Source organism: Ursus americanus, chromosome 19 (genome assembly GCF_024610735.1).
Source record: "Ursus americanus isolate L20-20 chromosome 19, mUrsAme1.1.p, whole genome shotgun sequence".
Lineage (NCBI taxonomy): Eukaryota > Metazoa > Chordata > Mammalia > Carnivora > Ursidae > Ursus > Ursus americanus.
This window is the reverse complement of record NC_142145.1, coordinates 8,830,882-8,855,864: the sequence shown is the minus strand read 5'-3', so window position 1 is coordinate 8,855,864 and position 24,983 is coordinate 8,830,882. Positions and strand designations below refer to the sequence as shown.

At 35.8% G+C, this 24,983-nt stretch overlaps 1 protein-coding gene and 1 long non-coding RNA gene across 4 annotated transcripts in view; one reads left to right on the top strand and one right to left on the bottom strand.

Moving 5' to 3' along the window:
- Positions 1 to 4,449: 4,449 nt before the first annotated feature.
- On the bottom strand, positions 4,450 to 23,944 carry LOC123787461 (uncharacterized). Its single transcript, XR_006778234.2, has 3 exons — positions 23,821 to 23,944; positions 5,449 to 5,565; positions 4,450 to 5,112 (listed from the first exon to the last, which is right to left on the bottom strand). It is a non-coding gene; the product is annotated as an uncharacterized LOC123787461 (long non-coding RNA).
- The window catches only part of CCDC102B (coiled-coil domain containing 102B), a 282,169-nt gene continuing 281,103 nt past the window's right edge, over positions 23,918 to 24,983 (top strand). For all 3 annotated transcript variants that reach the window (XM_087869740.1, XM_087869738.1, XM_087869739.1), the window contains exon 1: positions 23,918 to 24,223. The gene's annotated coding sequence lies outside the window, so the exon portion shown is untranslated. The remainder of the gene's footprint in view (positions 24,224 to 24,983) is intronic.

Genomic DNA, 24,983 nt, shown 5'->3' with positions numbered 1-24,983 from the left:
ACTTACCTTCAGAGAAATGCAAATAAAAACCATAATGAGATGTCATCTCAAAGCTATAAGACTAGCTAAAATCAAAAACTCAAGAAACAACAGGTGTTGGTGAGGATGTGGAGAAAAAGGAACCCTCCTGCACTACTGGTGGGAATGTAAACTAGTGTAGCCACTTTGGAAAACAGTACGGAGGTTCCTCAAAAATTTAAACTAGAACTACCCTATAAGCCAGCAATTGCACTACTGGGTATTTATCCAAAAAATACAAAAACACTAATTCAAAGGGATACACGCACTCCTATGTTTATAGCAGCATTATTTACAATAGCCAAGATATGAAAGCAGCCCAAGTATCCATCAACCGATGGATAAAGAAGATGTGGGGTGTGTGTGTGTGTGTGTGTGTGTGTGTGTGTGTGTGTGTATACACACACAATAGAATATTATTCAGCCATAAGAAAGAATGAAATCTTGCCATTTGCAATGACATGGATGAAGACAGAGAGTATTGTGCTAAGCAAAATAAGTCAGTCAGAGAAAGACAAGCACACTACAATTTCACTCACACATGAAATTTAAGAAACAAAACAAACAAGCAAAGGAAAAAAAAATAGAGAGAAACAAACTGAGAAACAGACTCTTAATTATAAAGAACAAACTGATGGGTTACCAGAGGGGAGGTCGGTGGGGGTTATAGGTTAAATAGATGATGGGGATTAAGAAGGGCACATATTGTGATGAGCACCAGGTGATGTATGGAATTGTTGAATCACTATATTGTACACCCGAAGCTAATATAACACAGTATTTACTAACTGGAATTAAAATAAAAACTTAAAAAGCCAAAATAAATGAAAATTAAAATTAAAATTAAAAACTTAAAAAAAAGAATTACATGTTTATTTTATCCTTTGAGATGTTCAAGGGGTATTTGCTGATTCCAGATTTATAAATATAATATTTTATAGAAAAAAAAAGAAATAGGAGTAATGAGGAAGAACATTCAATTCACAGAAGGGAAAATGCAAATCTCTAACAAACATATGAAAACATAGTCAAACTTTAATATCCAGAAATAAGCCACTAAAACAATGAGGCACTGATATATATTCCTCATGTTGGGAAACTAAAGAAATCAGAAAGCTAGGTAATATCAATTAATGGTAATTGGGATAAAGGTATTCTCAAGCATTTATGGTGGGTGTGTAGTAGTAACATCAATTCTAGAGAATAACCTGATAGCCAAAGTAAGTGCATTTGTATTCAATAATTTATCAAGCTTGTGCCTGAGTATATTCCAGAGATGTTTCCAGAGAGGTTCATAAGGAGACACTATAGGCCTGTTAATAGCAGCTTTGTATGCAATATCAGAAGGTTTGAAGCAATTTACTTGCCCAATTCTGGGGAGAAAGGCTCAGTAAAAGGAAGTGGATGCATAGTCTGGAATACCATGAAAGAGAAGCAATGGACTGGATGAACCCAGCAACATGACCAGATCTTAAAATGATTTTAATATAGGGGCTCCTCGGTGGCTCAGTCAGTTAAGTGTCTGCTTCAGCTCAGGTCATGATCCTGGGGTCCTCAGTTCTAGTCCCATATCTGGCTCCCTGCTCAATGGGGAGTCTGCTTCTCCCTCTTCCTACTCATGCTATCTCACTCATTCTCTCTCTAATAAATAAATAAATTTTTTTTTAATTCTAAAAAAACCCCTAAATTTTAACATGATCTTGAATTGAAAAAAGAAACAAAATGAAATATATACCACAGTAATATATTTTAATTACAAATACATACACATCAACATCTACATGAGGAAAATTTTAATACACACCTGAAAGACTCAAAGAATATGAACATATAGATATATATTGCTTGTACTTAGATGGGACAACTCAAATTGCAAAGAAATACTGAAATCAGGAGGCTTATTGTTGGTAATATTATGGCTGTAATTTTGAAATTATATTTGCTTTGAGCAAATGAATAATATATGCTTGGATGTAAGAATTTTCATTGGGGAAGGAGGGGATATAAATGTAGGAGGAAAGACGGTGAAAAAACTTAGTATCGAATTTTAATTACAGCTGTTAGTATGAATTCATATTTTCTAAAATATGTGTATATTTTAGTTCTATTCACAGAAATACCCCAGGAGTGAAGCAGATTCCAGTAGCCATGAATAAGCCCATATCTTAGAGCCTACGTCCACTCCTCACCAGAAGAAACAAGGTCTCCTAGGATTAATTCCAGGTCTGGGACAGAGAAAGTAGAAAATGAAATAGGTGAATAAGTACTGCAACTTATTGAATCAGAAAGCCAAAAAATTCTTGAAGAGATAATGGGGTCATATCAAAAACATATAGGAGCCAGTTGAAGGGATTCCATATTCCAAAGTTGGCTCAATTTGGACATGAAGAAGAAAAGTAATCGCAAGGGATTTTGACAGCTTGAATTAAGAAAAACAACAACAACAATGGCTCAAAAGAGGAAGGGATAGAGAAAGGGAAAGCTCTTCTTTACAGGTGAATGCTAGGAATAGAGTTAGAAAATAATTGTCTTGCAACTCCCAAGGTAATAAGAGAGAGATATAAGAATTGAATAAGATAGAAAAGAGACAACATGGTAACAACTGTAAATCTAAGTTCTTCATTTTACTCATCTTTCAACATTTCTGTAGCTTTGTAAATTTTACAAATAAATTCTAAAAAGATACACATGGAATGCTGCCACATTTTTCAAGGACACACGCAAATAAGGATACAGGCCAAACTATGAATAATTGTTTATGGTGAGATTGGGAAACAGGAATAATGAAACAGGAAAAAGAGATCGTATTACATTGTAATTTGAAATGACAATATGAAGATTCCATTTCACTGGCAGAAAACAGAAACAAAAAAGAAAAAATGAATCATTATTTCAAGACCGATCCAGCCCCTAAAAAATTTGTTTCATTTTAAATGTTTCTTCTTTCATCTTTTATCAAATCTAAGCTCTGTTTATGATTTTGGTACACAAAATATCACAGAATAATATTTTCTTCTGTGTGGACCAGCATTATAATACCTATGTGTTCACACACACAACTACGTAGTAAATGCCCCTTGCATTTTTTCTACTTACAACACAGACTTTCAACAAGGGATTGTGAGCTGGAAAGATCTGAAGAGAGAAGAATCCTTATTGATTGGTATCATTATATTAAAAAATTCATTTTCTCAGAGAGAGATTTTGAAATCTTACCATTATCTTCAACCTTTTAAATTTTACACTTCTTTCCAGAATAAATATAATCGCTTGATGTAGTAATCACATAGACATTTGCATATTAAAAGCATCTACTTAATTATATTTTGACTACCAAACCTGCCCCAAATAGGAGATTGAAAACATCAAAATAAAGTGATATCAGATCATCAAAGAAAGCAGCGATCAGCAGGAATCCAGACATCAATAACAAGATAACTCCCAGTGAGACATAATATGTTAGTACTTCTTAATTCTAGTATCAATAGAATCAAACTAGTTGTTTTCTTTTTTATGCAAAACAGAAGAATAAAGACTTTTAAATTAGAAGTGCCTGCATATGTAAATCGGTTAAAAGAACAGATTTCTGTGGAATTTATACACTGTGGAATCACTACAATTAGGTCCCACTGAGTTCTAGGATTCTAAAATTTAGGAAATACTCTGAGATGACAAAGGGGAGGTGGAGGAGAATACAGTACACTGCCTGAGCCAGCACTCAATCATCGATCACTCTCACTTCATAGGCATCCTTTCTTGAAGTTTCCAGCACACGAAAAGGACAGTAAAAGGAGACCCTAACTGTGGTCTGTGGCTCTTAGCCATGCAATGCCAACTTCAGTAATCTGGGCCATCACCCAAGATTGTTTCCACAAAGGGTAACTCATATTTTGCTTCAGAACCCGTTACACGTGCACTTTTATGTGTGCAAAATATGTATCATTTTTCTTAAAGACAACACCAAAACCGCATCAGCTTTTGGAGACATAAAGTTCGGATCTGTTAAATTAATTAAGCAGGAGACCATTAAACTGATGTGGCTCTAAGGCCATCAACGGCCTACACAGCAACGCAAAATCTAAGCCTGTACATGCCTCAAGGTTATGAAATCCAAACGCTAAGGACAACCAACACAAACGGCCAACAGGCTTTGAGCTGTAGCAGTCAATAATTTCCTTACTTGGTTTCTGCCTTTTCTCTGCAAAAGCCTCTCCCTGAGCTCCTGCTGGGGGAGAGCTCCTACCCACTTCCAGATTGGCGCTGCCCGATTCAAACCAGTTTTTGGTCAGATAAGCTCTTAAAATTTTCAATCTGCCTCAGTTTCTCTTTTAACAGTTCTTCTATCAGAAGAGGGAATCACAGGAAGCCCCCGGCAGCCCCCCAGGAGAAAGGAGCGAGCCCCCACCCCACAGGTACCTGCTGAGCCCCTGGAGCTCGCTGCGGCTTTCCTGCTGCTGCTGGAGGTGGAGGTGGGGGGGAAGCCCCTCTGGGATCCTGGCTCCTCAGCTTCCAGGTCAGGAGCCTCCACACTTAAGCCTTTCCTTCCCGCGACTGGCTCCGGAACCGGCCAGAGTCCGCCAGCCCCGACTTAGACACCGGACCCAGTCCAGCGGCGGATTTGGTCCAACTTAGAAATCAGTCCGGGTCTGGGATCTGACTGGGTCCAGCGTCTGACGGTCCGACTTCAAAACTGGACCGGGTTCAGGGTCAGACTGGGTCCGGCTTAGAACCCGGGCTGAGTCCAGTGTGAGATTTCGGAAAGAAAAGTTTGTTTTAAGGCTGAAAAAGTAGGTTAACCTCTCATCCAAAGCTAATCTTGAGTTCAGTGGCCGCAAGGAGAACTTTCAAGCGTCTTAGATAAGCGCATCCCTTAAGAGGGGCCCTAGAGAAGAAGGGCCCCAGAGAAGCACTCACCACAAAGGATGGAGGGAAAATTATTTGTCCCCCTCTACAGCTTCTGGTGACCATGATGGCACCTGCTGGGACACTCCACTTGCTCTGGAGACTGCAGACAGATCCTGGGAAAACTGGAGAAGCCGGCAAAGGGTAAGAATTTTTGCCAAAGTCACCTCTCCATATCTCCATCTGTGGTGCCTGGTGGAAAGAAGGTAAAATTTCATATTTCCTTCCTTTCCAAACTCAGATTGTCAGGGGGAAAAATACGTAAAAATTTAATCTTTGAATTGTAACTTGTGAATTTGCCTTCCGGTAACCATCGGCTATTAATTCTTTCTCTCCTAGAAACAGCTATTGCCTTCTTATTCGTCTTGTTTTGTGCTCTGAGAACTTGGCTTGGTATTTGTCAGTCTGAGGGTCCTCAAAATGTGGCTGGGCAGAAATGTAGGTTTCAACCCATTTGCAGCTAGAGTCCTACTGGCTGTGTCAGCTCTCAAGGGGGCAATTATCTGAGTCTTTCTTTCTTTTCCTTACCTTCAGGAGTAACTCTGGATTTTGAGAGGGTGCACCATCTTGGGGGGGGGATCCTTCTTGTGTCCATGGGGTCGTTCACTACCGCTAGGAATATTTACTGTTTCCTCTGGCTGAAACCTGACAAGATATTTGAAAGGATTTTTTTAAAGTGTAGGCATGCATACCTCGGACATACTGCATGTTCAGTTCCAGACCACCCCAATAAAGCAAATACCATAGTAAAGCTAGCCAAATGATTTTTTTGTGTGTGTTCCCAGTGCTTATAAAAGTTATATTTACACTCCACTGTAGTCTAGTAAAGGTGCAATAGCATGATATCTAAAAAAAATAGAGGTACATACCTGAATATAAACATATATTATTGTTAAAAAATGTGAGCCATCATCTAAGCTTTCAGTAAATCATAATCGTTTTGCCGGTGGTAGGTCTTGCCTCAATATTGACTGATCAGGGTTGTGGTTGCTGAAGGTTGGGGTGGGGGTGGCAATTTCTTAAAATAAGAAAATGAAATTTACTGTATTGCTCAACTTTCCCTTTCACAAACAATATCTCTGCAGCATGCAATGCTGTTCGACAGCATTTTACCCATGGTAGAACTTCTTTCAGAATTACAGTCAATTTTCTCAAACCTTGCTGCTGCTTTATTAACTAAGTTTATGGAATTTTTAAAATGCTTTGTTGTTATTTCAACAATCTTCACAGCATTTCACCAGGAATAGAGTCTACCTCAAGAGATCACTTTCTTGCTCATCCATAAGAAGCAACTTCTCATCTGTTCAACTTTTCTCATGAGCTTGTAGCAATTTAGTCCCATTTTCAGGCACCACTTCTAATTCTAGTTCTGTTGCTATTCCCACCACATCTGCAGAGATTTCCTCCACTGAAGTCTTGAACCTCTCAAGGTCATCCGTGAAAGTGGGAATCAACTTCTTCAAAATTAGTTGATAAATGTTGATATTTGGATCACTTTACACGAATCCCGAATGTTCTTAATGACATCTAAAATAGTGTATCCCTTCCAGAAGTTTTCAAATTTGCTTTTCCCGGATCTGTCAGAGGAATCACTACCTCTGGCAGATATAGCTTTGTGATATGCATTTCTTAAGTAAGATTCGAAAGTCAAAATGACTCCTTGATCCATGGGCTACAGAACAGCTGTTGTGTGAGCAGGCATGCAAACAACATTGGTCTGACATCTCCATCAGAGTTCTTGGATGATCAGGTGAATTCTCAATGAACAGTAATATTTTGAAAGGAATCTTTTTTTCTGAGCAGTAGATCTCAACAGTGCGCTTAAAATACTTAGTAAACCATGTTGTAAATAGATGTGCTGCCATCCAGCACAGTAAATGAACATTGGCTTCAACTATATCAATAATTTGCTGACTTTGCTTCCACCTTTTCTCTATAGAAGCCTCTCCCATACCTCCTGTCGGTACTAACCACTTCCAATTTGGCACTGATTCAAACTGATTTTTGCACAAATAAGCTTTTAAAATTGTTAATATGCTTTAGTTTATCTTTTAACAATTTATCTATGTGCCCTTTTTCTCAAAACCAAGATAGTCACCCAACAATAAAACTTGCTACCCCCTTCACAATAAATTTCCTAACCACGTCTGCAGTCGAGCTTTACAAAAATGTTAGGAGGGATAAACCGACATTTTTAACACTATAAGGCAGATGGTGTGCGAAATTTACTGAGATAAAGATTTCACAAATAATGTAGGATCAGTTAAAGAAAAAAGAAAGCTTGTTATCAAATTCTAGGGATGGGGATAGCAATAGCTATTTCATTTAAGTTATGAGGATTGAGTGAGTTAATATAGTAGGAGTATTTAAAAGAACAACCTGTTACATAGAAAAGCAATCAATACCTATTAGGTATTTCTAATAATTGTTTTTGTGTTATGGCTTTTTCTGAGTTCCTTAGTATCTTGTACAGGCAAACAAATTAGCTTTGGTGAAGTAGTTTGCAGAAACTTAAAAATATATATGTATTTTGAAGTGCAGCAAAATGATCTTATAGGAATGCAGTCAGGGTGGCTTCTAATAAGGAAAATACAGGACAAATACATCAGTCTTGAGAGGAAGATAGTGGCTGAATGCTTCGTTTGACTGGAGAAGTATGAAGCATAAAAAGAAACATAGAAAAGATTTAAAAATAAATATAGTACAATAAAAGCAATAACAATGAAAACACTGCAAAACAAAACAATGCAAGTAAGAGCTATATTGTCAGTGAATATATAGAAAATAGTAGAGGAATTCTAAGAGTGGAATTACATTGAGGTTTTGAGCCTAAGTACTAAAAAAGGGTCAATTTTTTTTTTTTGATTAGGCACCCAGAGATTGATTTTAGAGGGAAAATGAATTGTAGGTGGTAGTGTACTGATTAGAAAGATGCCTTCCAACCATGAAATTTAAGGAGATTTCTATGGGGAGGTATAGATGCAAGTTAAACTGCTTTTAAACAGTGAGGAAAGGCATAGGCCATGGGACAGAAATTTTGGCAGTGAAAAGGAAATAAAACTATATTACCCCAGCCATGATTTTATTTAATCCTAATAAAGTCTCTTGCAATACTTCTCCAAATCTGCCTCCCATACTCTAGACTCTTCTCATTTGAATCTGTTCTGAACACTTCATCTTAGGAATCTTTTCAATATGATGACCAAATAGTAACACTCTCTTTCTCAAACATATTGATGACTTCATTGTGATGTTTAAATTACGTAAAATTTTTCAGACTACCCTTCAGGGTCCTCCAATGTATAAAGTAAAATTACTTCCCATTTATTCTCTGAGTGTTCCCCAAAATATATTCTGTGCTACTGCAAAATTATAATATTTACTATTTTGCAAATATGCCTGAATTTTCAAGCTTCCATACTTTCATGGTCTTTTTTTTTTTAAAGATTTTATTTATTTATTATTTGACAGAGAGAGAGACAGCCAGTGAGAGAGGGAACACAAGCAGGGGGAGTGGGAGAGGAAGAAGCAGGCTCCCAGTGGAGGAGCCCGATGCGGGGCTCAATCCGAGGACCCTGGGATCATGCCCTGAGCCGAAGGCAGACACTTAATGGCTGAGCCACCCAGGTGCCCCTTTCAGAGTGAGATTTCCACATCCATATTTTGCATTCTTATATACACTCCCACACCATACCAAGAGCTGCCTTCTTCATCAAACCTTTCCTGATTGCTATGGACTGAAATGTGTTCTCCACATACTCACACGTAGAAACCCTGATCTCCAATGTGACTGTATTTGGAGAAAGGTTTTTTAGGAGGTAATTAAGGTTAAATGAGGTCATATGGCAGAACTCTAATCCAATAGGACTGCTAGCCTTAGAGATACAGAGAGAAAGAAAGGTTTTTGCAAGCACTAAGGAAAGGCTATGTAAGTTGAAGGAGGCCATCTGCAAACCAGGAAGAAAGATCTCATCAGAAAGCCAGTTTGGCTGGAAAACGAATCTTGTGCTTTTCAGTCTCGAGAACTGTGAGAAAATACTATTTCTGTTGTTTAAGCCCCCCAGTCTATGGTGTTTTGTTAAGCCCCCCAGTCTGACTTGACTAATACATTGATCCAAAATGAGGTATCATCACTTGTTTTTTTGTCCATGTGTAGAATTCATTTTTGCTAACCTGTGTAATTATTATAGTCTGAAGAGCATTGTATCTACTGTCATAGCTGTCTTATCACAGATATTAGGATAAAAATCATGGAGGGGAAGAAATATAAAATTTGTTTTTGTATACCCCATATACACTATATACTGCACATTTACTATATAATTATCACATTGAATTGAAGTTATAAAAATTCTATAACTCTAACCAAGTCAGGTCCTATTTTTAAAATTACTAAATGTATGGATTGACGAAGCAATCTTCTCTCTCAGAAGTTAAGAGTGAATGCTGGAGCCTAATTTTCTAAAAGTACTATTCTTTAAAATCTTTACATTGCATACCATACACACACATCTGAAAATCTATATGGATATTAAAAATAACTGCCAACTAATCTATGTGACTGTATGAAACTAGAAAAGTCACTTTCTTCCTGGACCACATTTTACAGTTCTAAAAATAAAAGGAGTAGAATATGATCTTCAAGACTCTGGATAATTTTCACCTCTGGGTCCATAGATTTGAAATGAACAAACATATGCCAGCCAGTTTGTGATGTTTTCATTGTAGTGCTTTCTTTCAGCTACAGTCTTATCAATGGAGTGGCAAGGGCCCTTTAATTTGCTACTGTGTGGATTCTGGTTGGAAATTATTTGCAAGACTGTGTGATTAAATGTACAAGAAGTAAATATAGGATCTTCAAGAGGCATCTGGGTGGCTTAGTTGGTTAAGTGTACGACTCTTGATTTAGGCTCAGGTTGTGATCTCAGGGCTGTGAGGGCAAGCCCCATGTTGGGCTCCATGCTCAGTGAGGAGTCTGCTTGAGATTCTCTCTCCCCCTTTCCCTTGGCCCCTGCCGCCGCTCACATACTCTTACTTTCACTCTCTCTCTCTAAAACAAATAAATAAATCTTAGGAGGAAAAAAAGAATCTTCAAAGCACATTAATCATGCTCTTGGTGTTAGCTAATGCTTTGTTTGCCCTGGGTGCTTTAATACACTGTTTGCCTTCACAACAATCCTATTATGTTGGGCCTAGAACCCTATTCAGAGATGAGACTGCTAAAGTTCAGAGCAATGGAATTAAATTTCTCAAAATTTTTTATCTATCTATATAATATTATATGATTATTATACATTTTATTATATAAACTATGATTATAACATTAATATATTATGTATTTATATATTATTTGTGTATTATATACAACTACATCATATATGATATCTATTTATAAATATTACATAATGCGAAATGTAATAATATATAATAATATTATGCTGACTATATATATATACATAATGCGAAATGTAATAATATATAATAATATTATGCCAACTATATATATATATATATATATATATATATATATATATATATATAGTTAAAGAAGGGATGGATGCCCTAAAACCTGTGCTGTTTTCAATATCCTGTACTGACTAAAGCTTTGAAACAGCATTTATTTTTTTATGTAAAAATTACAAAGAAATTAGAGAAGAGATGATCATTTGAAAACACATATTACTATAAGCTACTATTGATGTCTATGATGAGAAATACAAAGAGAAATAAAAGTAAAGTGTCTCTTGCTATGTATTAAAATCTCTTATCTTTGGTTAACTCTTTTCATTTTGGCTTTTTGATATGTATTGTATATTTCCCCACAAGGAATAAACTGAATTTCACCTATCTTTAATTTAATCTTGAAACCTGACATATTATATTGAATTTCATTTGCTTCTAAGTAATGTACGGTATGAGTTTGGCCCATCAAATTATTAAATTCAGGGGTTTTTTTCTTCCAGATAATGGAAAATTTTCAAATGACATTTCGGTTCACTATATTACATTTGGTAGTGTGTCATAGATAAGAGTAGAAAAAAGCAAAAATCTAAAGCATTTACATTTTATAAAAGCAAGTCCACTGTTTAATTTCTGTAACCTCTAGGGTTTTTGGTGTGTTTTTTTTTGGCTAGAATTTAAAAAAATTCTTAAACTTTTGCTGCATACATTAAGTTGGCTATTTTAAGGTGATAAGCATTTCATATATTAGACATTTAGCATAGCTAAAAACCAACACTTTGAAAAAATGGACTGAGGGGTTTGCCTACCAATTAAAATTTATTGCACTAAATTTAATGCCAAAAGTTGAGATGTAATTAGCTCAGAGGATAAAGCTGTGAGAGAAACCTGTCAATACCCACCCTCTCCTTCCTCCTACCTCCACTCCCAGTTATGTTCTGATCTCTCATTTTTAACTTCTTTGCAACTTCCCACACTTTCCTACTTACCATGCAAGATCCTCATCCATTAGAATCCCCCATGTATCCTTCCAACCTCTCAGTCCTTCCTTTAACTAATTACTACAGTCTGACCAACTCTTCTTCATGGACTACCAGACATATGGATGTATGATGGTAGAAAATGTCCCCTGCCTGCAATTGGTGTCATCTATGTCTCCGTCCGGAAAACTGGAGAACTCTTGGTGGCCACATGGAGTTCTGACAATTCTCCATTTCATAAATGTTGGCAACCTAAATTTAGTTTATCTCAGCCTCTAAAACCTTGGGAATACAGAGGTATGCAAAAGCTTAGTATTCTGAGGACAACAGTTAACTGTCTGTTGGCATCACACAGGTGTCCTTTCTCAGGGAGCCCAGAGAGGGAAATTCCACTGACCAGCCTCACCCAGCCTTCCTTGTCTCTTGCCCAAATGTCTGCACTTTCCCCTTCTCTTCTGCTCCAGTTGATCATCCCTCAGTTCCTCACACTACTGCCACAGGTGTCTTCCCGAAACTCCTCTTTGCATATACTAATCTCCAGCTCTAGAACTTCATGCTCTATTATTACCTATAAAATACAGTTAAAACTGGTAAAGTTGATGCTCAGAACTCTCTCTTGACAAGTCACAAGTAATTTGCTAAACTACTCTTATTTGCCTGCAAGAAATCTGCATACTTCTGAACTGGTCTTTTAGCAAACATTGAAACAATGTTACATATTTTTCCAGGCCTTCAAAATTGTTCTTCCTTAAATAACCTTTCTTCTTACCTACACCTACCTTTCCTTTAAAGCCAAACCAATTCCCACTTTGCAGTGAAGGTTATGACTGCCATTTTTAGTGATATCTCCCATGTCAAACTCCTATATTCTTATTGTCTGCTTTGTCATTTGGCTTTTAGTAATGCTATCTCAGAATATTGATTTATATATATTTATTTTCTCTTACAGGCTATAAATATGTTGGGGTTAGAGACTATTCCTCAATAAATTTATGTCAGTTGTGATAGAGAAATTAAGGTAATTCAGGCATATATACAGTCAAGGAATTTGGGGATTAGCTTCAAAATAACCAATCAACTAACCAATATTTATTGCCTACTTTGTTTATGAAAGGTGTTAGTTTGCAGAAATTTTTAAAAATGCATAGGCAGTAGTCTTTGCTTTCTTCTCAAGAGATTAATAGTGTAATCTAAATAACATACATGAGTATAAAAGACTTCAAACAAATGCAACTGGTCATAAGATGCTATAAAGAAAGAATTAATACTGTTCCTCGCTTTTCACTTCAACCTTTACTATATAGTACATACCAACATCTCTATCCATGGTAGGTATCTCCTTGAGATACAAAGAATCTAAAACAACATTTAAATGAAGGAGAAAGGAAATTACAATCTTTCTGAGACATATCTGCAATGAATGATCCATGCAAACTGTTGGAGATACTGTCAGGTGCTCAGAAATAAAATATTAAATCTTGCATCCTAGGGGAGTACACCCATGTCAATAAACTCAGTGGTTTTAATATTAGTTTGAATTTTACTTAATATACTACCTTTAGAATCTACACTCATTAATATGTCCAAGACTCCGAAGTGGCAAGATCCTGCCCCTATTTCAGTGTATAAGCTATCTCCTTCCTTACCAGATCCTATAGATCAGGACGATTGTGGTATCCATGGTATCCATAGTGTAGTGTGGAGGGGGGAGGATTTAGCCTGGAATTAAGTGCTGTCGTTTCATGAAATTACTGTCCAAATATAAGTGTTGAAGGAGAGTGGTACATGGCTTTCTCTATAGCAAAGAGGATTTGAGAACTTTGGGAGTTAAGAGTTTTCAATTGTACTTGTCTCTTTCTACTTTCCCCATATCATGATTTAGTTTCCCACTGTTGACCCACCAAGGCCCCTAGTACCCTCAGTGTAGAGGCCTGGAGACCTTGTACGTCAATTGGTACTGAATCTCTGTAACAGTTTTAGTCAGGCCTTGAGCCTGGGGCTCAAACATAACTTCCCTGCAGCTATATATAAACAACAAGCCTCCATAGAAGACTTCTGGTTTTCCTCTTTTGCTTCCTGTTTCTGTGTGCAGGGAAATTTTAAAATGTGAATTTTTTTCTTTTCTCTTTGTGTTCTTTCTAGAGCCATGAGATACACCACACCCCACTGCACTGTGATATCATTACCATATGAAATAAGCTCCACAGCCACATTATCTTTCCATTGGTTGCCTCCACCCATGCTCCCACCCCATGTTATAAACAGTTTGAGCAATTGGAGTAATTATTGACACTATCAAATGACATATTAACATTGTCTCCTTTTTCATGGCAAGTAAGTTATACACATACTAATGCTCATCAGTTGTTTATGCAACTCAATTGCAAAATTCCACTTTGTGATTCCCACCCTACCCAGTTAAAGTCATTATTAATACTCATTATTTTATCGGTAAGGGTTCCAGCAGAAAGTATTAGTGATTAACAACAATTTAAGGCAGTGACTCTATGAGGGCTTAAGAGAAACCAATAACATGAAGCATCCCAAGGCTAGCAATATGAGCAGTTGTTATCTAGGACTGAATGGGCAAATAGAGGGATACTTACTTGACTTCAGCAAGACCCAAGTGGGCCATCTGACAGTAGCCATGGGATTTTTGTCTGGCATTGAGGCAACTGTTAGGAATAAATACCCTGATCCCTCTTTCCCAATGCACTCCAGCGTCTGCCAGTTTGTCCCTGTGGCCAAATCCTACAAAAACCATGGGGCAAGGAAGCTGCGTTAATGTGGTCCATAGTCTTTTGATTCACAGAGCAGATCAGAGAAGGTTGAACAGTAGCTGCATGGGAAAGTGAGGAAAAAATGTACATCAGAATTTAATGGAACTCTAATGTCTTCTTCTAAAATAACTTTCAGTAGTCATTTAGCTATACAATAGTTAGAATATATTTTTCTCCTTTTAAGCTTAAACTCTAACTCTGGGACCTACTAAGTGGATAAAACTATCGTTTTTGTAAAAAGGAATTCTTGACCAAGGTAAATTCTGCACTTGAATAGAAATCTCCAGGATCAAGAGTAGCTTACTAAATAATTGAGAAGTAATGAAAAAAATAAAATTGTATTTAAGACTAGATTCCATATTTAAGGATCATGCCATTTATAAAGCAAAATGATGTAGAATCATGTTTCTCTGATATAAACAACACCCTTTGAAAGTGAATGACTATGAGGTACTTAAAGTTATGAAAGCCTGGATGCCAAGGAGTTCAGATCTGGACCTCATTCACTGTACCAGCACTAGGGAGCCCATGCAAGTGGGCCTGTGATTAAAGCTGAGAAGGGTGAAGTACCAGGAAGAGAAGAGTAAGAACCAGGGACAACCCCTTTATTAAGGACTGGATTAATTTCTGTCCTACTTATCTTAGGTGGAGGATGCTTACCCTCAGTGCCAGCCCTTCTGGTTGTTATACGATGTGATAACGCCCTTTGGTTGGTTATGGCCGTATCAGCGGCAGATTAATCAGTGTATATCTAGAAAATCAAGTGCCAAGAAAGTAGAAATGGGCCATTCCCAATACACCCTAGCTGAGATGCTAGGAAAGGAAGTCATTAACATCACTACTCTATAAAAAATGTAGAATTTCAAAACAAAAGCCAAAAAGAAGACATTTCTTCCCTCCATTTCCATAAATTAGTATGTGCTTTCTGAAAATTTTTAAAATATTTGAATTTCATAGAGGCTTGTTCCTAGAGCCAGTCTACATAGATTTGTGTCTCAGCTCCAGCATTGACAAATGGGTGCAATTGGAGCAAGTCATTTAACAGCTCAGTGCCTCAGTTTATTCACCTGGAATTGGAGTAATAATAGCATCCATCAAGAGTACTATTGTGTGAATAATGTGAGTGTGAAAGGGTCCAAGTTAGAAGAGAACCCACGGTAAAATAAGGACTGTATGTGTTGGCAGTTTTTATCATGACACATAAACGCAGTAGATTCAAAAGCAAACAAACGCGTCTGTGACTATAACTTAAGATAAAAGGAGGTGAACACAAGGGCAAAATGCAGCAATAATATTTATGGAAGTCTATATTTATTTCTATTGGAAAACAGTAAAAATTAATAAATGATAGGAAGAAAAACTGTATGATTGAAGTGAAACAGTATATTTTAAAGGTTAATAGTGAATAACAAGTCTGGTATCTACTCTGAATATTTAATGCAAATTCAAAGCATATCAGTTAATGTTAATGGCTGACAACTGACAAGGGTTAAGAAAAAAATAAAAATAAAAATGCTTAAACAAGTAACGTATGATACCGGGGAAATACTATTTAAAAGAAGTTATATAGCCTGAGTATCTTAATCAGTAGAGAATAAAGGTAAAAGTAAGGAATTTAAATTTTTATCTTAAGAAATTGAAAGAACAATTTAAAAAACAAAGGGAAACTAAGAATATGAAATTAATAAAGATATAGCTGATGTAAACTGAAATATAAAACAAAAACTATCTGAAAAACTACATATGAAATGTGATATGTTGAAAAGATTACTAAAGTGGATTAACTCCATGCAAACATTACCAAGGCACAAAGGTAGGAGCATTAATTCCAGGATCAGAAATTAAATAGGAATCAGAAGAGTAAATATAGAAAAAAGTAGGCCGATTATGGGCGAATTCTTCAGTGAACTGGATGGTAGCAAATCTGAAAATTTAGGAAAAAATATAATTTCTTAGCAAAATACAAGTTACCAAGGTCAAATCAAGAAAATAGGAGAAGGTGATAAGTCACTTACCATTGACAAAATTAGGAAAGCTTTTTTAGAGCTCCGTCACTAAAAAGGGCATGAGGAACTAATGATTCACAAATGGGTTTTTTTTTTTCTGTCTCTTAACAAATAATTCCAATGTTATTTATAATATTCCAGGCCATGGAAAAAATTAAAAACTAATTTATTTTATGACTATAACATATCCAAAACCTGACAAAAGTAATACCAAAAACTAATCTGACTTAAGAGTAGAAATGCAGATATAACAAATAAATATTAGCAAAAAGATCCAAGAAATAAAAAAATATAGTATGCAGTGTCCACATCGGGTCTGCAAGATTGGTACAGTGTCAGGAATTGTTTAGCACGTTTTACCACAGCAACACACTCAAGAATGAAAAGCATCGGATGACATCGACAGATAGATACTGAAAAGTGCTTTATAAAAATTCCATGGTTATTAATAAACACTCTACACAGAACAGAAAAAAAATTGTCCTTGGGAAATTAATAGAATTCTCACAATATTTTGTTACTACAGAGACTTGCATTTCATTAGATAAAATAAATGTTGTTCCTGGAAATAAAGGCACTTGATTACAAAAGACCCCTGGAGCTTTTAACTTTATCTCAATGTCATTTTAAAATATTAAAGATGGAGCATTAATTAAACATTGAGAGGTAAGATTTAAATATTAACCTGAAGACAACCAAGAGTTATACTTAAAGGAGAATTAGAGTCAACATCTTGGAAGTGCTTGGGGGGAGCTTAATTCACATTCTACAATTTATTTCAAGACAGTATTTTCCCCAAATAAGTTCAAGTTATTGCAGTCAATTCTGAAAAATATAGTGCAAGAAGCTAAATATTTCCAAAGGAATAGAAATAGTTCCGAGTTTTCTTCACTTCCCACTTTAGTATGTTATGTCACTAGGTCTAGGATGGACAAAGGCCATGGTGGCCATTTATTATCAGAGAATGTTCCCCTGAATTGGACTAGAAGCCTTGCATTTTGAATATAAATGATGGAATAAAAAACAAGCAAGCAAACAAACAGAACATTGAAGAAACTTTGTTCTAATTTGTTATTGTATACTCTGCTAATTAAGGAGACTAATGTGTTAACTTTATTTGTGTCCTTCTACCTTTAAGTGTATAAAGGGGGACTATTTAGTTGGTAATGCCAGTTTAAGAATTTTTTTAAAGCCCCATGTAAGCGTTGTCAGATGAATTTAACAGTCCTTTGATTTCATTAGATTATGCTCAATTTTTATTGAGGGTATTTGCACATCCACTTGCTGCAGTATGTTAGAACCATATTTATAATCATAGAAAATTCTTGAATTAAAAAACTAAAATGTGAACTCATCTGCTTTCTCATAAAATAAAAGAAAACGCATTGACTAAACTGTTCAGAAGATTCTATATCTAACATTATTCTGATAAATTGAGAGTGGAATATCACCTTTCCCAGTTAAATAGAATTTGATCTTTCTGAAAATTTGATTTGTAAAATGTCAACTTCCTAATTATATATGAACTATTAGCATTATCCCCCTCAATACGGAAACACTATCTGCGCCTGAAAATAATTACCCAATGGCACCAATCATATGTTCATAGCTCAATAAGTTAAACAGAGGACTACAAAAGCAAAATTTATAGGAACAGAAATTGTAATCTTTGGGTTCTGTAATCATCACTTCACAATGACTATCACTTATGGACTTGTACTCAGTGCTAAGGATAAGGAGGACAAACACTGTCCCTTCTCAGGAGAAAGTTACTGTCTAAAGTAGGATACAGATATAAAAATTAAATGGAACAGGCACAGAAGAGTGATGTCTGCAAATGTTGGAATAGACTTGTTCAGCCCTCATCTGTTAGAATTAATAAACAATTTCAATAAAGTTGCAGGATATAAAGTCAACATACAACAGTTGCATTTCTGTACCCTAACAACGAACTATCCAAAAGCAAAAACAAAAACAAAAAAGAAAAAATTAAGAAAACAATCCCATTTACAACAGCATCGAAAAGAACAAAATACTGAGAAACAAATTTAACCAAGGAGGTGAAAGATCTGTATACTGAAAACTATTAAACATTGAGGAAAAGAGTGAAGAATGTGCAAATAATCAGAAAAATATTGTGGGGTGCCTGAGTGGCTCAGTCGTTAAGCGTCTGCCTTCAGCTCAGGGCGTGATCCTGGCGTTATGGGATCGAGCCCCACATCAGGCTCCTCTGCAATGAGCCTGCTTCTTCCTCTCCCACTCCCCCTGCTTGTGTTCCCTCTCTCGCTGGCTGTCTCTCTCTGTCAAATAAATAAATTAAAAAAAAAAGAAAAAAGAAAAGAAAAATATTGTGTGTTTGTAGGTTGGAAGAATTAATATTGCTAAGATGTCTATACTACCTAATGTGATCTATGGATTCAGTGCAATCCTATCAGAACACCATGTTGTATACCTTAAATATAAACAATTGTATTTGTTAATTATATGTATACAGCACTAGAAAAAAATCACACTGAGAAAAGAGCTGTGGTATAGGTTACATGTTATAACTCTGTAGAGTAGGGATTTTGTTCAGCTATGAGTAAGAGGAGATGTCCCAGGAAGGAACATTTGGGGTGAGAATAGAAAAAAAAGAGAAGAGAATTAACAAGGTAGAAAGTAGGCATTTCAAGCAAGAAGAAAAGCTCATTCAAAGGCCTAGCTAAGGAGAGGCATGACTGTGCCTAACCCAAGTAAGATGTGTGATACTATGGCAATAGTGGAAGAAAAGGAGAATGGCAACCGAAGTTACCTGGTGGCAAATGGTAAGGAGAAAAGAGAATAGAATCTAGAGTTCTTTCAAAGATATGATTTGCAAGACTTTGTGACTAGTGGATGGCAGTAGGAAGCTGGGAGAAGGATTGTCTTAAAATAACAAGCTTCAAAAATTGGCGACAGAACAATCACTATTCACTGAGATATGAAATATGATAGGTCTAGAGGTTTATTGAAGGAAATGACAAGTTTAGTTGGCAGCATGTTGAGTCTGAAGTGCTGCTGGAAGATCTACTTGGAGACCATCATAGTGCGATACACTCATAGGCCCGGAGAAAGTCATTTGGGAACATAGGAATGATAGCCAAACCCCTGGGGAAAATGTCTATAAACTGTGGAGAGAATGAGAAATCATGTTGCAGTAGTTAACGGTCACTAAGTCTAATGATCCATGGAACTCAAGTCTGTTTTTAAGTGTTTTCTTCTAACAAACCCAGGAGATATAAAACATACTGTCTCCTAAACCGGTCAGTATATTTATTAGAAATTCTTCTGTATGATCTATTAAAATCTCTAACTAGATTCAATTCTTCTTTCTCAATTAATGTTCATTTTCCCCCCCATTGTTTCCCTTCAAGGACTCCACTTACACATATTTAAACTGCTTAAAGCTGCACAATTCAATGATGTTCTGTTCATTTGTTTGCTTTTATCTCTGTGTTTCATTTTGGGTGGTTTCTACTGTACGTCTCCGAGTTCACTAATCTTTTCTCCTGCGATGTGTAGTGTGCTGTTCATCCAACCTAGTGTGTCTTTCATCTAGACACTGTAATGTTCATCTCTAGCAGTTTGATTTTTTCTTTTTTTAAACCTTTGATGCTCTACTTAACATACTGAAACTTTCCTCTAGTTCTTTCGTATGTATTTTAAATAACTTTGATGTCCATGTCTCTTTTTTTACATCTTTGCCCTTATGTACTGTTTTCAACTTATTAATTGTTCTCCCCATAGTCATATTTCCCACTCCTTTGCATTCATAGCAGTTTTCAATTACATGTCAGACTTTGTATACTTTACCTTGTTGGGGTATTGGGTATTTTCGTATCCCCTATAGGTATCTTGAACTCTTTTCTGAGATACAGTTAACTTGCTTGGACACAGACTGATCCTTTAATATGTTGCTTTCAAGATTGTTAGTCAGGACTATACTAGCACATAGTCTACGACTAATTAAATCTAAGGTTGCCAAATTTAAATAGAAGTATAGCACACCCAGTTAAATTTTAAGACAAGCAACAAAATAGTGTTTTAATATAAGGATATTCCATACCACATTGGGATATATTTATATATTTATTAAGTTTTCTTGAAGATTCAATTTATTCACTCATTTGTTAAATCCTAATGAATCTCAAATGTTCTATTATGGACTTGGGAGGTTGAAAAAAAAGAATAATGAAGTAGAATATACTGTTTTATTCCTTGAGGAGCTTATAATCTAGGTAGGAGTCACACAGAAGCAACAACAAACTGTTGTTTTAATAACAGGTGAACAAGTATTGGCACTATTTTAGAATTTTAGTCCAATGCCCCTAAAAAAGTAAGCAACAAATATTTATAAATGTAAAAATGATTACTTACAATGGCTGTTGTTTTAAGGAACATTACAACAAACTCATTCGAGTTTGACCTGCTTAAAGCATGCATACCACAGTGTTCTGCACAAGGTAGATTTTAAATGAATTAATGATGACATTTGCCCCAGGCAACTTGTAAAAGCCCAGCCTTGCATACATGTGCTTTGGTTGTATTAGATGGTCTCCCGAGACCTATTACCATTCCAAGAGTAAAATGTGCAATAGGATCCACCTATATCATTAATACCAGAGCAGGAATTTCTCCAACACTATTATTATTTCATATTCTTAAAGAAATTTAAGAGCAATAATAATTTAAAAATCCATTACTGAATTTCCAAATATTTTTTACCTCAAGCAAATGAAATTAAATAGTAACTGTACTATGTATCTCTCCTGTTAATTTTGCTTTTTGGCCACTTTGTCCAATAGGGATATGTTAAAGGAAGATTATTTATTCAAAACTGTATTAAATAAGTACGAGGAGAAGAATAAAATCTGTATGTTATTTATACTCCAGTGGCTCATTTAACTTTGAATTAACCCCAAATATTTATGATCAGCTGAAATTAATGATGGCCTTTTAAAATGCAACTTATAATTAAACAGAGAGGGAAATAACTGTTAATTTAACAAATGTTCTGCAAGATAATGAAATTTTATAAGTTGGGGATTATGGTTTGATGCAGGATGTACCCAAATCTCAATTAATTTGGCTTTAAACGGTGGTGCTTTCCTTAAGGCAACTACCAGCAATTGAAACAATTAGGTTTTTTTACATTTCAGAGCAAGATCTTTTTCTAATCAGAAAGTTTAAAAGACTAATACTGCAGATGAAATTTTATTTCATTTATTAGGGAAAAAAATATCTGATTTGGGAAGTTTGAATGGTTAAATACTTTGAAAAAAAAAAAATAGGTGCCAGATTTCCAAGGAGAGATTGCTCTTCAGTGGGCAGTCACGGGAAGCGAAGATGAAGAAGGGCTTGTGTGTTACTGGTCAGTACGGTATCTGAAATCATATTAGATGAAAATTTTCTAGCACTTTATTTTTTTTAAGATTTTATTTATTTATTTATTCGACAGAGATAGAGCCAGCGAGAGAGGGAACACAAACAGGGGGGGTGGGAGAGGAAGAAGCAGGCCTCCAGCAGTGGAGCCTGATGTGGGGCTCGATCCCAGAATGCCGGGATCACGCCCTGAGCCGAAGGCAGATGCTCAACGACTGAGCCACCCAGGCGCCCCTCTAGCACTTTAAATACAGACCTTAAATATTTCTTTGTAAACATTTGAGACTTCTAACATGCTGCTTTGATTTCCAGAAAATACAAACTAATGATATCCCCCTAAATATATTCTTTCACTGCCATCTCTTTCTTCTACCTACTGAAATTCATTGCAGATCATGCTATTTCACATGGATAAGTGCCATGGGTTTAAATGTGTATATTACATTTATGAAAAAACACAAGAAAAAAAATGAACCATTCCAAAGGTTCAAAATAATGATCTTTTCATTTGTCTCGTTTTTATTATTTTCCTATTTACATAAATGGATGTTATTTTTCATACATAAATCTTTATATTCTTTTATGAAATACCCAATTTTCACACATCCCTTTGTTATTTCAGACAAAAAACTTCTAAGTCCACAGTGATCTACATAAAGAAAATTCTGCAACTTGCTTTGTTTCTAAAAATTTTGATATTTAACCCCTGACATAGAACCATTTCATTTGGCATGTGGCCTGCAGCAATGGCTGGTAACTTAATAGCAGTCTCAGAGAGGAGATGAAAAGCTCCCAGCTGCATTGTAAGCTAGCGCCGTATCACTAGAGATGGGTGTGCAGAATTGCTTTCTGATTCTGGGGATGGTAAATCTATGTGAGAGAGACCCCCTTATATAACCTTTGTCTACAAAGCTCCTACATATTGTAACATTTGTATGATTGTAAGATGTAATTAAAGGGTTTGTGGTATATCTTCCTCATAATGATAAGTTGGTTCAGGTTTATTTTTTTCTTTGAATTAAGAATGCATCCCCTAATGTTTTCTAAGTAAATCTCCCTAATATTTTGGAGGACATATTTTAATGTCAAAATTGATCAAAGCATTTTGATCATCCATAATATTTCATATATCTGATAACTTATAAACAATCCTTGGAAGCCTAGTTTTATAATCTATTAATTACATTTTATTGTCTTTATGCAACTGTGTCACTTTAAACAGAAAAATTAGAATTAAAAACATGCTTGCTTTAAAATGAGAATTACAGGTAAAAATCAATATTAAAAACACATTGAACACCCTATCATTAATAGTTGATAGTACCTTGTTAAGTTAAAAGCAATATAGATAGGAATATATGTAATGGTATATTAATACAATAGAATATTATAGTCTTAAACATTTTAGGAATATTAATTTCATGAAGAAAGTGTGGACAATTCAATATATAGTGGAAAAAACCACTGCTCAAAGCAAATATAATAATTATCTAATTCATAGGGGGAAAATGATAATTTTACAGGGGAGAAGTTGGGCAGAAATCCCCTTACCCAAGTGTTCTGCTATAATGAGACAAATCAGTTGCACCTGATAGGAAGCAATGAGGAGAACACAGAATCCTTTCTCTGACCTACCTGAAAACTGTAACCTAGAACTCATCATGATGAAACATCAGGCAAACCCAAACTGAGGGACACTTAATAAACTGCCTAGCCTGTATTCTTTCAGTGTCAAGGTCAAGAAAATCAAGGAGAAGTTGAAGTGTTACAGATGGAAGGAAACTGACAAACAGCACAAGATTCTGGATGTGAATACTGTTGTTGTAAAGAACTTTATGGCAGAAAATGGCAAAGCTTGAATGGTATCTGAGGAGTAGATAGTAGTAATTATCCAAGTTCATTTCTTGATTTTGATGGCTGAAGAGTACTTACGCGGGAGAATGTCATTGTTTATAGGAAATGACATTAGTTTGGAGGCAGTTTGGAGCATCATGTTGCAATCGACTCTAAATGGCTCTAGGGAAAGTAAGCTGCATTTACTGTTCTCGCAGGTTTTTTTTAATGTAAGCTTGCGATTATTCAAGTAAATCAGTGAATGAAATTAATAATTACATGCAGCCTGGTTACCTGGATAACTGAGAAACACAATCTAGTTATGTTCTCATCCCTCTGTTCAGAAGTTTGTTTTCTAGTGAGCACCCCTCACCTGGGAAGTTCAGTGAGTTCCCAAGAACGGCGTTCCAGTTCCACAGATTCATCCCAGCGCTCACTTACCATTTTCTCCAGCCAGTGCCCCTCCAGACCTTTGACCAGCTGGAGCCTCCAGACAACCTCGTGCGTCACCAGACTGCAACTACTTTCTCTGCATGACTTCTCCTCAGTGCTCCTGAAGTGCTGAGCCACATTGCCCATATACTTGGTCGAATATTATTCTGGATGTTTCTTTGAGAGTTGTTTTTATTTTTTTAGATGAGATTAATATTTAAATTGGTGGGTTTTGAGTAAAGGGGCTTACCCTCCCTAATATAGGTAGGTCTCATCAAACCATTTGAAGGGCTGACTAGAACAGACTAATTTCCTATAAGCAAGAGGGAATTCTGCAGCAGACTGTCTTCAGATTTGAAATCAGCTTGTAATTTTGTCGAGGACTTTGCATCAATATTCATCATGGATATAGGTCTGTAGTTTTCTTGTATTGTCTTTGTCTAACTTTGGCTGGTCTCATAGAATGAGCTTGGAAGTGTTTCCTTCTCTCCAGTTGCTTTTGTTTTTTGTTTTTCTGTCTGTCGGTTCGTTCGTTTGTTTTTGAATTTCAGCAGGATTGGTACTAATTCTTCTTTAAATGTTTGGTAGACTTTTCCATTGAAACCAGTGTGGTCCTGGACTTTCTTTGTTGGGAAGTTTTTGATTACTGATTCAATCTTCTCATTAGTTTTTGATGTGTCCAACAGCTTTCTACTAATGAGTAAGTCTTGGTAGGTTGTGTGTTTTTAGGAATGTACCTATTCCTTCTAAATTGTCCAATTTGTTGGTGTACAATTGTTAATAGCATTCTTGTATATTTATTTTTTATTTCTGTGACATTTGTTGTAATGTCCTCCCTTTCATTTCTGATTTTAGTTGAGTCTTCTCTCTTTTCTTATTAGGTATGTTAGCTAAGGGTTTTTCAATTTTGTTGATCTTTTCAACAAACCAGCTCTTAAGATTCATTGATTTTTTTCTCTATTTTTTTCTATTCTCTATTTGATTTATTTCTGCTGTAATGTTTGTTATTCCTTTTCTTTTGGTAGCTTTTATTTTAGTTTGTTCTTATTTTTCCAGTTTCTGGAGATGTAAAGTTAGTCTGTTAATTTGAGATCTTTCTTCTTTTTTAATGTACACATTTATAGCTATAAACTCCCTCTTAGAACTGCTTTGTGTACCCGACTTTCAGACCG